The following is an 18,671-nucleotide window of genomic DNA, read 5'->3' as shown; positions in this document are numbered from 1 at the left end:
ACACCAGGAAACAAAATTCTTAACTTCAAACAAAACTTGAAAAAAAATTTGAATTATGAAAAAAAAATTTATTAACTTTCTCTACTTGATCATAACAAAAAAAATCGGTCAATAATTTCGGGCCCCACGTTGGGCGCCATCTGTAACGTACCTATTTTTAATATTAATTATTTTAAACTTTGAAAACTTTGAATACTTTGTATGCTTTGGAAATGTTCACTCGCACCTATAACATCATTTCATTGAAATGAAGAATTACTACTTTTCGCAAACTGTTATTCCCTTCTTAAAGAACGAGAGAATCTTTTAAACGCATCTTCTAAACTAACCAACCAGACCGAATTCCCTTTCAGTAATAGATCATAAAAGATCTAAAATATCAAAGATATAATTTGTTGATTCTCTGCAATTTATCTATTTTTCAAAGTTTCATCGATTTCCCCTAACGACTTATCCCACCTTTAGGACCAATGTTTACAGACCCATTGGCCCGTCCAGGCGGGAGTCGAAAGGGGTGTCCACACGCGTCGGTAACTGAAGGCCTGATATTTGCCAATGCATAGCTCGCCGATGGGGGGGATCTTGTTACTCGCGATAGGACGGTGTTACCTTTTTGCAGACCTAAGTCTCCGGTGAAAATCGACTGGATATATTTTTCCATCTTTAAATGGTAGGACCCGAAATTAATGACCTTTACTTGCTTCTTGGACATACACACTGAGGGGGAGGACATAGATAGTCGTGTCCTCGGAGCCGTCTTTACCCGCCCTTTAAATATCTCAAAAATAAAAAAATTTGAAAATATTCCTAAGCCATTGCTAAAGCTCCCAAAAAAAAAATTTTACTGCAACAGCCCTCATCGGAAGAGGAGAAAGTTAATAACTTTCCCCTAAAAACTCATACACCCTCTTCACATACTTTCCTACTTCACTCCCCAATATTAACTCCTTAGAAATTCATAATGTGATTATTCATCACCGTGAAGTAAATTATCTTCGACTTTTCGAAACATGAATTCTCCAAAAAGTAAATTTAATAATATCAGCTCTTCATAACCGATTCGTACATTCAAAAAAAAATCAATTATTTTTAACTATACATCTTAATCAAACTCTTTTATTTAAATCAAAAAGAAATGTCGCTTAAAATTATCAAAATTATTATAAACAATCAATAATTCAAAAAAAAATTTAATTAAATTTCATCTCCATTCATCGATCATAAAAAAAATTCATTCAAAACTAAATTTGTTTGTTAAATTATTCTCAACAACCCAAGGACTCATCGAATTGTATCCTCCCAGCAACAAAAATCAAAATGTTATTCAAAAAAAAATTTATCAAAAGATGCAACTTTATAACCCCAACCCATCCGGAGTTCTTCAAAAATTCTTGAAGTAAGCTCCTCGCTCTTTATCGTTTTTAATTTTGCTTTATCTTTAGTTTCGCATTTTTAATTTAAATTATGTATGTAATTTCATGTATGTTATGTATTTTTAATTTATGTTGTATAAAAATATTTATGCAATGATATAAAATTTAAATAGACTTACCAAAAAAAAAATCGATGTTGTGCACAGCATGATGTTGGTTTATCTGTTTGTTTATTAATTTGTTGAAATTTTTGTGTTTTAAAATAGGTGTTTGTTGTAAATGATGAATTAATTTTGTTAGGGAAACGATGATGGTATGTTGATGAAGTGGATGTTGTTAATCACTTTCATTATTCAGAGAAAAATATTATTTTTATGGACCTTGATGGATGGGATGTCACAATAATACTATTTTTATCATTATTTTAAAATATACAAAAATCTTTGTTCAAAAACAAATCTAAAAACCTTATTTCTATTCTTTGAAACTATTGCTTCATCGAAACTTGAAAGTGAACCTATTTCAACTTCACTATAAACATCGGCTTATCGAAAAAACACTTTAAAAAAAATATATAATTCTTTTGTCGAATTCCACTCAATCAAAAAAAAAAACTTTAATCGAATTGATTTTTTTTTTTCTATCAAAACAAAATTATTACTTTTTATTTAATTTATCAAATTCCAACTTGTCGTAGAAGCAATAGTTTAAAAAAAAATCTTTTAATTTAAAATCGGTAATTCTTCTTTTTATGTTTTGCTAATCAAATGAATATTTTCTTACTTTTAGATTCTTATTAATTTAAAAATTTTCTTTTCAGCTTAATTTTAATCGATATTTACTAACTTTCACTTTTTCTTGTCAAAATTTAATTTATCTTTTTCTTTTCCTTATGATTAATCCTTTCTTATCTTTTCTTTTTTCTTCTGTTTTAATTTAACTAATTCATTTTTTTTTTTTTTTTTTCAGATTTTAATTTTATCTTTATCTAATCTCTTATTTTTGTTTATTTTTTTTTTGTTTTTGTAGGTTAAATCAATTAATTCCTTTAGGTAATTCCTAATCAAATCTAATTTTTTTCTCTTGCACTTTCTTTTATCTGTAGGTTATTTCTTTAATAGTTTTTTTTTTTTTTTTTATAGGCACCGCACTTTTCTTAAGGACTATCTCAACTACCTTACCGACACTTCCTATTTAATTTGTTTAAATTCGTTTTGTTCACTTTTTGTTTTGATGGTTTATTTCCAGCAACGATTCTTCCGATGACCCTTGTTCTGTCTCGCAGTTGGAGCTATTCAATGGCTCTAAGAGGAACCGGAGTCGTTTTTGGATTTAGTCAAACAATGAAGTTTTGTTGTCTTATGAGATGAATCCTATAATCCTACAGACGTTCAAAAAATTTCAAAAGTTTTTCATTAGATACACCCCTTCGAGGAATATATATCACGTGCTTCCTTACCTTTAAAAAAAATGTATGCACTTGCCTCAAGAAACCTTAGTTTGCTTTTTTGTTTTGGAGTCAAGGGAAACCTATATGGCTCGTGGATTCAAGACCACCTCGATCAACAGGATGGACCAAAAAACGTCGAAGTGTCTTAACTCTCTCCCTGTTGCGTTGATGGCTTGAAGTTAAGTCTTGACTACTTGTTTTTTCTTTCACGAATCGTGAATCAAGGGGAGATTATTAGATTAGAGCTATATAGTATATAACCCTGGAAGACTAGTTAAAGAAAAGTAAGTGGGTGTCATTTGTGTGACCTATAATCAACTAATGAATTCTGTTTCTTACCAGTCTCGAGCGGATTTAATTTTTTTGATGCGAACCTACCAATGTTCGTTCCTTGATCAAGATTTCGATGTGATTCCTCAAAGGATCTTATTTTCAACAAGAAAGAACCTTTCTCCAAGCAAGAATTTCAATGATTAAGATTTTTGATCAATGAAAAAGTTTCTCCGAGGTGATGGGAAGATTATTAGAGAATTAACTATTGTCTTATAGAAATTCTGGAATGTATCAGCGTCGTCGGTCAAAAAAAAAGGATGTTTGACCACATGCAAAACTGGATGCTGGTCGCCGCTGATAAAAAAAATGTGATTTTTATATTTCTGATGGGATTTTTTTTTTTGTTGAAGTATGTACTTACTTAACAACTGTATAAGCGGGATCGCTTGCGCAGCGTACTCCCTGGACAATATATTTTCGATTATCGATTCCTCGACAAGTTTTTATTTTATCTTAAAATTTTTTTTCTTGTAACTTTGAGGAGACTACCTAGTACTATGGTGGTTCGATTTGGAAAGATCGAGAATAAGGAATCGATGACGCCAACTAACTTTTCTTTTCGAATGGAATGGTTGAGAAAGGAATGAAAACGGAAATGCGAAAGTTTTTGCATTTGCTATTTCGAAACCAGGGATGGTTTATTCTGAGTAATTCACCCACTGAGTTTTTATGCTGCACACACAATGTCGCTGTAAAGTGCATCTGGTTATGTTAATGATTTTTATTCAGTGTTTTATTTCTTTTTTTGAACGTAATATTAATGTTTTCTATAATAATAAAATAATATGTTCTCTTGTAGTTATTATTATTTGAATAAGCGCGTGAATTTTAATATTTATTTCCCGATAAGGAATTATTTCAAAGAAGACTTCGAATAAAACAAATTGTTTTGATAATTTTCGTTGGCCGTTTCCTACATAAATTTATAGACAACTACTTCACAAGGTGATTAATTAAGGTATTAATAATCACAAATCAATTAAATTGAATTAATTTATTTTTTCCATTTGATGATTCTAATCAGGGGAGTACATTCCCTTGGAGCAAGCGGGGCGGTGCTCCGGGGCCCCCACTGGAGACAATGCAGAGAAAGAAACTGTTAGCATAAATTGAGTTACGAAGTAACCAGGGAGACAAATTATGTCATTCGGTGTAATGTATAATGCATTGGCAGCCACACAATATATGTATATTGATTTTAAAAAAAGTTACCCCAGGGGCCCCAAAAAAAATAAACTGCTCTTTTAAAAGAAAAATTATAATTTTATCTTTGGGCCCCAAAAAATATTACTTGAAAAATCTTTGCCACCACTAATAATACATTAGGGGCCCCAAAAAAGCAAAAAAATATTTTTTGAGGATCTTTAAAAGTAGTTCAAACAATCAAATGGAAAATTAAATATAAATTCAGGGGCCCCAACATAAATACATCAGGGCCCAGAATAAAAAACATTACGTTATTGGTGGCATTCCGAATATTACTTCAGAACAGAGGCCCCAATACCTATTAATTCTTGGCTCCAAAAAAATTATATTATATTTAAGGGCCTCTAAGCACTTAATTTTGAGGCTCTAAAAATAATTTTTCAGGGGCCCCAAAATAAAAAAAATTATGTCTGATGATGGAAAATAAAATATGTATTTATTACTTCAGAACAGAGGCCCCAAGAACTATCAATTCTAAGCTAAAAAAATTTTATTTTAGGGGTCTCTAAATATTTAATTTTAAGGGCCCCAAGTGTTAACTACTTTTATGAGAGATATTTTAAGTAAGTGTAGCAAAGTGCATTACGAACATATTAAAACATTAAAATAAACCTAAAAAATAAGCCATACAAAAAAAAACGTATGGCGTATACGTAATTTTTTTTGTAACTAAGGGCCCCCCAAATATAAAATTTAGTCTTACCCCGGGGCCCCGGTGACTCAACGTACGCTACTGATTCCAATATAATGCAAACAAAAACTACTTAATTAAAAAAAAAAAAAATCATGTGTGCAATTCACACGTGGTAGAAGTGAAACCTTAAAAAATCATTTTTCTTGCAAAAAAAAATAGAAAAAATCTAACTATTTTTATTATATCACCTACAAATCCATGTTTTTTATATGACATTCTAGATAAATTTTATATCATCTGAAAGCTTATTGTCTTAGCTCAAAATATATATATCGATCAGGTGTATGAGACATCTACAAAAAGAGCTAGAATTTTTTAAACTCGATGAAATTTCATCCAAAAAGCAAAAAAAAACATTTATTTTTATGTTCTCATGCTATTAAATCAATTTTTTTGTTTGACAACCTATAAAAAATGTTATATCATATGAAAGCTTATTGTTTCACCTTGTATAATGATGTATAAATCTTATTTCAAAGATGTCTACAAGAGAAGTTAGAATTTTTTAAAGTCAACCATGTCGAATTTCCAGACTGAGATTACAGTACTTCCTACACTGGTAGCTGGTCATCGCCAACAGATCTCCACAGGTATTTTTAAATTTTTTTTCAATTTAAGATTGTGTAACTTGTAGAGCACGTAACGTTATGTGTGATATATCAAATAAAAGGTTATGTTATTAACATGCGTATTAAAGTTAAACCAAATTTGTATGTGCACTAGATCAAAAGATATAACGTGTGTTGGAAAAGAACATCTTTTTACCGTTATCTCCGAATTTTGAATATGAAATTAATTGAAGTTTTGTACAATTATAATTTATATTTAATTACCTATCTACAGTACAAATTTCATTAATCTATCTATTAAAACAAAAAAGTTAGAACAAGTTGAAGTCGTGTCGCGTTTTCGTTTCATCTTGTTTCAAATCACTACGATACTAAAGAAGTTTTCACTTCAAAAAATTGTTGGATTTTTAAAATATTCTTTTTGTTATTGAAATAATTAGAGGATCCAATTTGCTTTTAATTTCGTTACTTCTGAAGTAGGTACCTGCTTTCTAGTGTTTGTTTTTATATATTTCACATTAACTTACAATAATTATTACTGCATGGAATAATTAGTACTGCATGGAAAATGTAGTTCCTATCAAAAAATCTATCAAAAATAATGCTTTAAATTGAAAAGAAAAACCATTTTATATTTTCTTCGTATATACAATTTCTATTCTCCAGACGTACTCAATGATATTTTTTAAAAATACTAACGACTTCAACGGTGACGCTTTGACAAATTGCAATTGATGATACACATATACCCTTCACGAGACAAACAAAAAAATACTCGCACTCTTTCACATCCTTTCAATTCAATAAGCATAGTTTTCATTTATCATTAGATTTCAATGAATCGCATGGGAAATTACCCTACAGCAGCAGCAAAATGTATCTACTATATGAAAATTGATTTCATTTTTGAAAATATATTCAAACATCAAGAACTTTACATAAATCAGGATTCAGGATACAAAAAAAAAAAAAATAGTTCTAAAAGCAATTTAAGCTGTCATTTGTTTCATTCTCTAGTTCTCTGATCTGCATATGAAATGTTTTTAATGAACCTTAAAACTACCAAATGATGGAAAAAAAGAAATAACTCAACTTTCTCTTTGAGTTCTTTTTTTTTCAGAGTGGGATTTAAAAAGGGATAAGTCAGGTACAGATGGTTTACGTTGAGGTTCGCGGATTTGAATAAAATAATACTATTATTATTTTTTTTTTTTTACTTTATTTTTGCACTTTGCAGGATTATGGTCCTTAAAAAAGATTTATGACCAATAAAAATAATCTTTTAACAGTGACGCAGGTAGGTTATGTACCTACCCCATCTAAAACTTGGGTTGCCATTTTAATGTCCTTGAAATTATCATAATCGATTTTTCAAACTTTTCCTTTTTTTTTTTGTGAATGGAAATAACTTTATATTCAGAGTTAACTTTTATGAAAGATTTTCAATTTGATTGTTCTTTATAGAAAAATTTACTAACATTAATCATAGGAATATGACTGGGTTTGAAGTGTTGAATATTTTTGTAACTTTATTTTTTTGATATATGAGTTGCAGAAATCAATTATGTAGGTGGTATGTGTTTTTAAGGAATTCGTAATGTCTTTTTTGTTTTAAAAATTAATCAAATGTTATGAAAAATTTAAAAAGTTCATATAGTTAAGGCAAAAAGTAATTAAGGCAAATGTTTTGAAATAGAAATATTATGTCGATTTCAGGATTTTGACAAAAGATTGAAATATTGAATGCAAAGAAATCACATTAATTCTTAGAAGTTATAGCCCAGTAATTTTAGACATTTTTTAACCCAATCTGCGGAAAAATTCCTACTGGGCTCGATTTTGGTATAGACCTTCGTTACGGCGTTGTTATGAAGATGTGAAAAATCGACATTGATATCGTGTCCGCGTTAAGAGTTATAGGGGTCAAAAGGTCACAAAAACTGGTTTTTCACGATTTTCAGCAAAACGGTAAGTCTTATCAAAAAATTTTCAATGCAAGAATTGTAAACCAGATTATTATATATAAAAAGTGTCATGACACTTTTTTTCCTAAGACCCACCGTTTCTTAGGTATAACGATTCAAAAAGTTGAAGTTTAGTTGTAATCGTCATAATCCTATTCCTGAAAAAAAAACTCCTAACTGAAAAGTTCCTGAAATTTCATTATTTTTTTAGCTTGAATTTCGTTCCTCAACTGTTAAGAATATGGGGAAACCGAAAAAAAAAAATGGAAATTTTCGCCATTTTTCCGATTGGGGCCCTTCTCCCGAAACCATTTCCCTGGGAATTTTTGTTTAGAATATGTCTAAAAATATACAGGGTGTGCAATAGAGAATGGACAACCCTAAAACGGCTTATAGCTACACTTATGATTGTTCTAAAAACAGATAGAAAAAAGTTCTATCGCAACCAGTTCATAAAATATGGACTTTTTTTCGTTCAGTGTATTTTAAATTTTATCATCTTATGTTTTCGTTCACTACAACCACGAATGAATGAATTTTATTTATTTCTTTTTTTTTATAATTTTCTACAATAATTGGATGAGTACATAAACACTTTAAAAATTTCATAGCTATTGCACATTTTCGTAAAAAAAATTTTGAAATCTGTTTTTTGATGCAAAATGTAAAAAAAGTATTTTATGAAAAATTTTAAACACCTGTGGTATAAAATAAATCTATAGAAACCTAGGTGGCCAACTTTCTTAAAAATATTCTCCTTATACCAGAATATTTTTAAGAAAGTTGGCCACCTAGGTTTCTATAGATTTATTTAATACCACAGGTGTTTAAAATTTTTCATAAAATACTTTTTTTACATTTTGCATCAAAAAACAGATTTCAAAATTTTTTTTACGAAAATGTGCAATAGCTATGAAATTTTTAAAGTGTTTATGTACTCATCCAATTATTGTAGAAAATTATAAAAAAAAGAAATAAATAAAATTCATTCATTCGTGGTTGTAGTGAACGAAAACATAAGATGATAAAATTTAAAATACACTGAACGAAAAAAAGTCCATATTTTATGAACTGGTTGCGATAGAACTTTTTTCTATCTGTTTTTAGAACAATCATAAGTGTAGCTATAAGCCGTTTTAGGGTTGTCCATTCTCTATTGCACACCCTGTATATTTTTAGACATATTCTAAACAAAAATTCCCAGGGAAATGGTTTCGGGAGAAGGGCCCCAATCGGAAAAATGGCGAAAATTTCCATTTTTTTTTTTCGGTTTCCCCATATTCTTAACAGTTGAGGAACGAAATTCAAGCTAAAAAAATAATGAAATTTCAGGAACTTTTCAGTTAGGAGTTTTTTTTTCAGGAATAGGATTATGACGATTACAACTAAACTTCAACTTTTTGAATCGTTATACCTAAGAAACGGTGGGTCTTAGGAAAAAAAGTGTCATGACACTTTTTATATATAATAATCTGGTTTACAATTCTTGCATTGAAAATTTTTTGATAAGACTTACCGTTTTGCTGAAAATCGTGAAAAACCAGTTTTTGTGACCTTTTGACCCCTATAACTCTTAACGCGGACACGATATCAATGTCGATTTTTCACATCTTCATAACAACGCCGTAACGAAGGTCTATACCAAAATCGAGCCCAGTAGGAATTTTTCCGCAGATAAAACCTAAAATTACTGGACTATTATACAAAAATGTAAGACACATGTGTTTAATATATTTGAATCCTTGAAATAAATAAATAATTTTCAACTTATTTTTAGTTCGAAATATTTTTGAACCCAATGAGATGTAGGTTATCCTAAATTGAAATGCAAGACTTGGCAAAACGTACTTTCTATAAGATCCTGTATATTGATTTTTAAAAATAAAATTACATAAATTCATTGAAACTACAGTTAGGTCATTTGAAAGAATGTTTAAAATTTAAAGAAAAGTTTTTTTTTTTTGAGGATGTAGATATTGAAAATCTGAAATGATGTTTTTTTGTAAATGATACAAGAAATCATTTGCATGTAAAATTTACAAAGTTGCAGAACAATTTTATATCTAAAAGCTACTGATTTTTAAGATAGGCATTAGGCATAAGCTTTTGTGATCCTTGACCCCTATAACTTCGGTGACCATATTTTTATATTCGAAATAATGAACTAAAACACAAGTTAAACCCAATTTTTAACTATGGTTTTTTATTTCAAAAAATAACTCAATAAAAAAAAAAAGAATGAAAGTATAATACAAGGATTCAGTCTTTGTTTAAGGGTATTTCCATTGTAAGAGGTGTAAAAAAATTACTTCATTTTTACTTGAGATATAGGTATTACATACATATCAAGTTATGTATTCTGAAGGTTTTCGGTGTGCTGAACTCGAATCCAAAGTCAGAAAAAATTAATCAGCTCCTGTTTTTGAAATATTACCGTTAGAAAATGCAGTACTTCGGACCTTATTCTTTTATATAAGGAAAATTGTTTGAGCATATTTGGTAATGTTTTTTATAAGAACTATTTTCCACCTTTTTGAATCTGTTTAAATCTTTCCGATATCTTTCTTACTGCCCGAGATATCCTCAGTTGTTTGATATTTTTATAAATTTTATAACGTCATTAGGTATCTTCTTTATGATATATGAAGTCAAACCGACTTCCTTCACTTTAAGATATCTCGGGCAATACAAAAGATATTGAAAAGATTTAAACAGGTATCGAAAGATGGAAAACAGTTCTTATAGAAACCGTTACTAAATATGCTCAAACAATTTTCTTTATACAAAAGAATAAGGTCCGAAGAACTCAAAAAAACGTTTTTTTTTGCATTTTCTAACGGCAATATCTCAAAAACGGGAGCTGATTAGTTGTTTCTGACTTCGGATTCGAGTTCAGCACACCGAAAACCTTCAGAAAAGTATATTTTTGTTTCGGCAACAAAACCCTTGTAAACCAGTGTAATGGTACTTGTCATATAAAGATTTTAGTAAAGTTGAAATTTCTTTAAAACGGCTCCAAGGAAGATTTTTTAAAAATTTAATAAGTTTTAAGACAAGATCTATCAACGTCTTTGTTTAAAAATGAACTACTTTGATTTATGTGACTTTAAGATACGAAACCATCAAAAATTAATATTTTTTAAACGTTGATTTTAAAATGTTCATCTTCAACCCAAAATCATTCCGAATAGAAGTTAAATCAATGTGGTTTTCATTGATTTTATATTGTTTTATGGCCGCTTTTCCCTCAGTGTATTAACGGTACCTGGCATAGAACCGTTTTTTTTTTTTAAGTCCGATTTTCTCCGAAAGAAAGCATTTATTTAATTTTAATATAAATCAAAAATAAAATATTGAAAAAAATCAATTTTTCGAAAACCGAACATTGGATTTTTTTTAAATTTTGGTTTTAGTTGTTGATTAGTGATTTCTACAAAATTGCATACCAATTTTATTTTAAAACTTTTTTTCCAAGAAATCATTTATAAAAAAATAGTTTTTTAAAAAACGGCTCTAACGATTTTGAAATTTTTTTTTTTTTTTCTAATATATAAAATAAAACTGCATAGGTACTTGCTTTGGAGGGCATTTTGATTTCAGAAATTTTTTTTATTTTTTCTTAAGAATTAAAAATTTAAGCAACTTGAACTCTAAGAGCAAGTTCGTGCGACCCAGTCGTGCATTTAATTTGTTCCTGATTTGTGTAAAGGTATTTAATTCCTTCAACACCTGATGTATTGAGTAGTTAATATAAATATTTTTAAAACTACTTTTTTGTTAAGTTGTCTCTTAACTTTGCATTCTTCTGTATTAAATCTTCTGACTGTCTTCTTATTTTACAATTTGTACCAAAGAAACATGAAATTTCATCAAAAACCTCAGCATCATCCAGATAATGTATGTATACATTAAACGTGCATTATTTCATTACATTTCGATTTTTCTTATTCCGAAAACTTGGACACATTCACATTATCATTTTATTCCAAAAATAACGTTAGTTTCACATTAAAAACATAAACAATGAAGAAGGTGACTTTTTTCTATACATTTTTAATGATAAACATTTAATTTATCAAGGGGCACGGTAGTGCCCAGCCAAGTTCTCTAGCAACTTTGGCACTACACCCTTATTTACAGGAAACAACTCAGGCCATTTTCGACCCCCCTCTAACTTCCACACCAAAGATTTCAGAATATTCAAATTCGCTACATTTGTTGAGCTGGCCGAACCCAAATTCCTCACAAAATTTCAGCTTCTTACGATGAGTGGTTTCTGAGATATAGGACTTCAAAAATCGCGAAAACCGTAACTGACTCACTGACAGATCATCAAAATTATGGAGAACTTCCCGCTATCGTAGAAACTTGAAATTTTACATGGTGATAGGAATTGTGGTGTATACAAAAATCGAAAATTTGAGATTTTTAATTCAGGGGGTGTGGTAACCGCCCATTTTCACTAAATTTTATCAAATTTCTTAGAGCACTTCTGATTATCGTAGAATCTTGAAACTTGGTAGAATGGTAAAGCTAGCAAGTTATACCAAATACAAAATTTAAAATTTGAGAATTTTGGATAGGGGGTGTGGCAACTGCCCATTTCTGCTGAATTTTCATCAAATATTATAGAGCATTTCTAACTGTCGTAGAACCTTAAAATTTTTTAGAATGGTAGACCTGGTAGTTTAAACAGAAGAAAAAATTTAAAATCTGAGAATTTTAGAATTTTAGACAAGGGGCGTGGTAACCGCCCATTTTCTCTGACTGTTCATCAATTATAGAGATTTTAAGTTCTACAGCAATACCTTGCAAAAAGTAGTGAAATCACAACAAAAATATTACTGTTAAAAAAAGAGCCAAGTTCTCCTATGTTGAAATTATGCTGGCACAAAAAGTACTGAAATGTAAAAGTGTACCAAGTTCTAAAGCTTATCTTTAAGTTTGTATAAATAAAATGTTGATTGTTCTCTTGACAATTTTTCTTAATATTACCGATTTTTAAAGCTAATTGAAAAATTGCCAAGCCAACAATAAGCATTTTATATATACAAATTTAAAGCCAAGCTTTAGAACTTGGTACACTTTTACATTTCAGTACTTTTTGTGCCAGCATAATTTCAACATAGGAGAACTTGGCTCTTTTTTTAACACACTGAAAATAATAAATTTCGTAAAATTACGAAAATCGTTTCATACACTACATTTTCGTTGGCCCAACGAAACTTTCGTTGGCTCAACGAAAATATGTAATTTTTCGTAATATGAAAACCTTCATCAATTAATGAAAACGTTTCATACACCTTTTCTCCCTTTTTAGTGATAAAAAATCCAATTCAATGAAAAGATTCATCAATTAACGAAAAATTTCATACTCATTTTAAAGAACAAAAATACCAATATTTTCCTTACTTTATCAAAGTTTTAATTAAGTAACGAAAAAATTCATTAACTTATGAAATTCAACATTAACTAACGAAAATCTTCATAAGCTTATGAAAATTCTTCATATGCTAATGAAATATTACATTGGCTTATGAAAAAATACATCAGTTAACGAAAAAAAAATCGTTGTCTTACAAAAAAAAAAAAAAAAACGTAGACTTGTGTGCATTTCTGTTTTAATGATTAAAAATTTAATCTTGTTGGATATAGTTCACATTAGGTTTTTGTTTAAAAATCTATGTAAGTTGAGCTGAATATAAAAAATATTTGCGTTTTGACAAGGTGTCTCACGATAAGTCCAAGTGAGCTCCACCGGGTCGAAACGCCAATTTTTGGTTTGGACTGTATTAAATTAATAATTTAACAAGTCCAATAAATATATACTATAATCTACTAAAAAAATAATTAATAGGTACAACGAAAAGTTTCGTTAGCTAACGAATATTTTTTCGTAATTTAATTAAAATATTCATAAAATTTACGAAAAAATTCGTTAGCTTACGAAAGTTTTAATTAAATTTTACGTTAATCGATGAAAAAATTTCGTAAACTGATGTAAAACTTCATTAATTTTCGATCAAAAATTTTTATGAAAAATTTCATTAAAATACGAAAGTTTTCGTTAATTGATGAAGTTCTTCATTAACGTATGAAAGCCATTTCGTTGAGCCAATTAAATTTTTCATCGGCTGAAAATTAATTAAATTTTCATTAGCTCAACGAATTTTTTCGTTGTATTTACGTAAGGATTTGGTTCAGTGCAGTAATGTTTTTGTTGTGATTGAATTAACTAGAGTGCTGCATCTCCTAAACATACAACCGACAGTAAATTATGCATTTTTTCTGTTAAATGTTAAGTAAGTTTTTACCTTGCAAAACATATTAAAAACTACATAGTTTGATGTTATAAAATTCCTGTCAAAATATTTTGCTTCCTTTTCGTTTTATTGTCGAATAAGAAACCTTAACTTTATTGCATCTTTAAAATAATTTTACCAAAATTACTCTATGGTTTTGGGATAAAGTTTCCTAAGTACCTACTCCTAAGATTTAACATAGGTACTCGAAAGTTTTGTTTATATGTTCAACCTCGAAGAACGAACGATCATCATGTCCCTATTTCCCAAAAGACATTAGCAGTAATGCGTTTAGTAAATTTCATCTTTATATCTAGGTATCTTCCTAGTTAGAGACTATAAAATCAGCCTACCAAGTCTACTTAACATTTTGACAATATGACAACAATAGCAGCAGCTAGAATGTGTGGTATGTATATTTCTCCACCTTATATCAGCACACATTTCTTTCTATTCTTTACAATATCAACCTCTCTAGAAAGCAGATATATCCTATGAAGGCACAAATGCCTTTAAGACTATCAAGGGTGCACTTGTTCTTCTTATATACTCTGTTTTTCTTGTTTTGGGTGGTTGGGGAAAACTTTTCAAAACGTTTCCAAGTATTTTAATGCTGTTATTAGACTTGTAAAATTCTTCAAGAAGCTTTAGCTTCTTCTCTCTGAATATACACTGAAGCAACCAACCCATATTACAACACAAACCTTTTTCTTCTTCTTCTATATCTTCCATATCTTCTTCTTCTGTTGAACACTTCAAAGTAAATTTATTTCCAAGTGCAATGGATATAAACAAAGTTTCGACAGCATTTTGTGTTGGTTCGTTTTTCTTTTCTATCTAACTTTTGAAGCTCTATTTTAAACTTTAATTTTGCATTCTCTGGAGATTCAAGAAAACAATTTCATTAAAAAGCATCATATCTCATAGGTTTATCTTCAAAGTTGTTGTTGTTAGTTTTTTCTTTCTAATTTTGTGTGGAATCTTGAGAAAAGAATTTTTTCGAGAAATAAAAAATTGAAATTTGTTTCATATTTTTCTGTAGCATTTGCCTTATTCAACATCAAAAATAACAGAATTATCGATAAAAAAAAAAAAATATATGTAATACAATTTTCAATCAAGACTGAGTGCAATATTTTTCCAAGGACTTGCATCAAGACTGCTGCAACTCTTTCTCTCTGTTGAATATATCTATATAAGAAGGAAAAAACTCATTCGAGCGATAGTAAGTTGTTTCCTTTTGCTGATGAAATTTCAACTTCAATAAAGTGCACTTAAGTGATTTCGTAACATAAAAGAATTTTCTCTGTAGCTAGTCAATTTATTGTTCTTCAGAAAAGTTTGAATAAAATTTTGAACGCTCAATAATGCAGCACAGGCACAAAGACACAGAGAAAGGAGAGAGCATCCATTCAAAGTTGTTTTAAGTCCTTTTTTCCTGTATAATATTGTGTAGTTAAAAGGTGAATAAAATGGATTAATTGACTGAAAATGTATGCACTTCAAAAAAAAAAGTTGAAAATTTTGTGTGTCACTTAATAGAGACGTGTTCTATTTGACTATGTGCCAATGAAAGTTTTCTGTTTTTAAACCTTTTGTGAAAAGGATATTATATACTATATTATGATGATGTGGATTTAACAAAGTTTTTTCTATCATTAACATTATCTAGGTATAACATTTTTGTTTTAAAATAGTTTTAAGTGTGGATGAGCAACTATAATTCTTTTGACATATTTAGCTTTCATTTAACACTACTTGTCCATGTCGAGAAATGCTTTGGTATCCATTCTTCGGCACTAGCATCACTGAATCTGAGTTGAACCTAAAGTTGTAAAACATTAGAAATTAGAAAAGGTGCAAAACAATAATTTTATATGTCGTCGGCGTAAAGCAAAATTGTTCTAAATCCACTTTTTAATGATGTAATTTTACTAATTTGAGGGTGCTCTTTCCAAATTTGAAAACCGTTTTTGTTAAAAAAAACTTCATTCCGCACATAATATAATTTAATGGGACATAGAACAATAAAAACAGGAAAGTACACCGAAAAAAACAAATTTGATAATAACAGCTATCAAATTAAGGCTAGGCGCACACATGCGATTTTAGTCGCGCGATTATTCAGTCGCAAATTAGATGACAAGAATTTCAATGACTGTCGACACAATTTTCAAATTTTTAATAGCGGGAAGCATGTGTGTTCACAGGCATTGAAATCCTTGTGATCCATTTTTGCGACTGAATAATCGCCCGACTGAAATCGCATGTGTGCGCCTAGCCTAACAATTTTCAGTGACAAAAGTCGTCCAACATTTAAAATATCAATTTTGATAAATGATTATCATATCATTTCAAAAATGTGACATTTAAATATCATCCTGATAATAAAAATATTGTTTTGATATTTTAATTATCATAAAACACATTTTATAGAGCATTTTTTGCTGATATTTAAAAAATGTTAAATTGATATTGTTTTTTTTTCGGTGTAGCCTTTTGAGCCTGAGTATTCTTGATTGTTCTAAGTCCCATCATATTTTGTTCTAAGTCCACTTTTTATTTAAGGAAAAAACGTACTTGTATAGGAATTTTTCTATGTCCAATTTTGGGTTTTTAGTTTTAAAAAATATTTAAAAATAGTATACACCTACTAATGAGACTTGTATATTTTATTCAAGAGAAAAGAGCATAACTTGAATGGCAAACGATCAGAAAACTGTCGCTTTAAACCAATTTGAAACTTAAAAATCGTCCCCTGTAAAATTTGCTTTTTGTGACTTAGAACAATTTTGCTTTACGACGACGATGTATCTATATGTGTTTTCAAGTACAAATGCTAAAATGGAAACAACAACAAAACATTGTCTGTAAAAATGCTTTATAGCCGGCTAAAACGTGAAATGAAATGGCAATATGTGCCACAATGCTAAAATACTAAGGTGGAACGTGGAGGATGAGTCACACTTTTTCGTCCATGCAACCAGTGTAAATCGATTTATATGACGCTATCGAACTTTTTTATCAAAACAATTTATTTACAATACAGAAGAAGATTATGTAACAGGACCAATGGTCCTGGACCTTAATTAACAACACTTTAGAAATTATAATTTGGGGCTTATAATGTTTTAAAATACAGAATATTTAAGGATACCGAAGCTTAGAACTTTTTTGAAATTTTTCAAATTAGCGAGGATTATTTCAATTATTGTATTTTTCAGTTTATAGTCGTTTTGCAATATTTGTTTGCAAGTTTTTGTTTTTTGGCTCTTGAATTGCTTGTTCCGCTAAGTTTCGGTTTTCCAAATTATTGTTTTGCATTTTTACTTGCGTTTTGAATATTTACTATAAGGCAGAAAAAAGGGAGATTTTTATGAAAAGAAACATTACGATGAGGGAGAATATATATTATTCATGCATGTCATCCGTGTCGGTCTGTGCGTCCATCTGTAAATCGAGCTAGGGCCTAAAGGGATGTACGAATTCGCTTACAACTTGGTACAGATAATTTCTACGTAACTTCCTAGAACGGTTTTTTTTTTAAACCCTTTTAACGCATGTGTCCCATATAACGTTTTTGAGGTATTGCAGTTTTTTCAACTGCTCTAACGATTTTGGTTAAATATGATGTACGTTATAGTCTTAGTGTTTCTAAGATATGTGGCAAAAAAATGGCGTTGCCGTTTTTTTTTTTTTGCAAAAATTGACAAATTTCAAAAATAAGTCAAAATTTTCAGTTATTTCTTTTAATTTTTTAGAGTAAAATGTAAAAAAATTTATTTATTTTTATTTGTTTTCCTCGATATACAATGGTCGGAAAAAGTATTTTGACAAAATGAACATTTTTCTAACTGATGAGATTAATCTGTAACGGTTAAACATAAAATAAGGAAGTTGACGGTTATTTATTAAGTATATAATGGTGAATATCATGATGGTCAATATCAGTCATATAGTTGGTATTATGCTTCGAGGCTGCATTTTTTGTATAAAAAGTACTAAATTTTGAGGGAAAAAAGTATTTTGACAAACGTTCTTTTTCAACGTTGGTAAGGTAAGGTAATGCATTATACGTGTTTCAAGCACGTATACAACTGACAGACTTGTTAAGGCCCCGGTTTGTAAAAAATTGGGCAAAACGGCGGAACTTAACATTGAAATTGGTGCATCTTCTGTTGCAAGTCATAATTTCTGTGTGTCTGTTAAAAAATCTGTAGAGAATTGAATTTATCGCGGGAAACTAAAAATTACCAAATATACAAACACAAAAATATAATTATACTATTAAAAATTTACCACAAATGGACAAAAAACGAAAAAAATGCACTTAAAAAAATTGAAGCATTTTGAAGAATTTACTTTATCGCGGATTGACTCCAAAAAGTCTGAATTTGGAAATGCCATTCTTTCATCAAAAACCTTGTAAGCAAAAGTACCCTTTGCATTGAGCTCGAAGAAGACAATTTGACCATGTTTATGGTTAGATAATACAGTATTTATCTCATAAAACAAAAATTGAAAAAAACTGAATTCTCAAAGGAACATATTGGTATGCTTCTTTCAATCAAAAACAAACTTTTATGGAATACATTCTCACAAATTTCTATATCAATGATCAGGGAAACGAAAAGGAACTGTTGAAGCTCCGTGAAAATTTGGTCAAGTTTGTTCCAGAAGCGAAAAGCACAACAACATGTCCCTTTGAGAATTAAATTTTTTTTTCAATTTTTGTTTTATGAGATAAATACTGTATATTATCTTCCCATAAACATGGTAA

General features: G+C 29.5%; 1 protein-coding gene and 1 long non-coding RNA gene across 8 annotated transcripts in view; both read left to right on the top strand.

Moving 5' to 3' along the window:
* LOC129907400 (ras-GEF domain-containing family member 1B) overlaps nt 1–18,671 on the top strand; it is a 281,991-nt gene that overhangs the window by 69,911 nt on the left and 193,409 nt on the right. The gene's annotated exons all lie outside the window — the stretch shown is intronic.
* LOC129907401 (uncharacterized) lies at nt 1,108–3,595 on the top strand. Of its 7 annotated transcripts, none has more exons than XR_008771016.1 (4): nt 1,108–1,396; nt 2,343–2,425; nt 2,516–3,107; nt 3,166–3,595. It is a non-coding gene; the product is annotated as an uncharacterized LOC129907401 (long non-coding RNA). The 7 variants fall into 7 exon arrangements; XR_008771017.1 differs by having other exon boundaries at nt 1,109–1,396; nt 2,403–2,425; XR_008771015.1 differs by lacking the exon at nt 1,108–1,396 and adding an exon at nt 2,000–2,109.

The sequence above is a fragment of the Episyrphus balteatus genome, chromosome 1 (genome assembly GCF_945859705.1).
Source record: "Episyrphus balteatus chromosome 1, idEpiBalt1.1, whole genome shotgun sequence".
Classification (NCBI taxonomy): domain Eukaryota; kingdom Metazoa; phylum Arthropoda; class Insecta; order Diptera; family Syrphidae; genus Episyrphus; species Episyrphus balteatus.
Note: the sequence above shows the minus strand (reverse complement) of the source record. Positions and strands in the feature narration are given on the sequence as shown.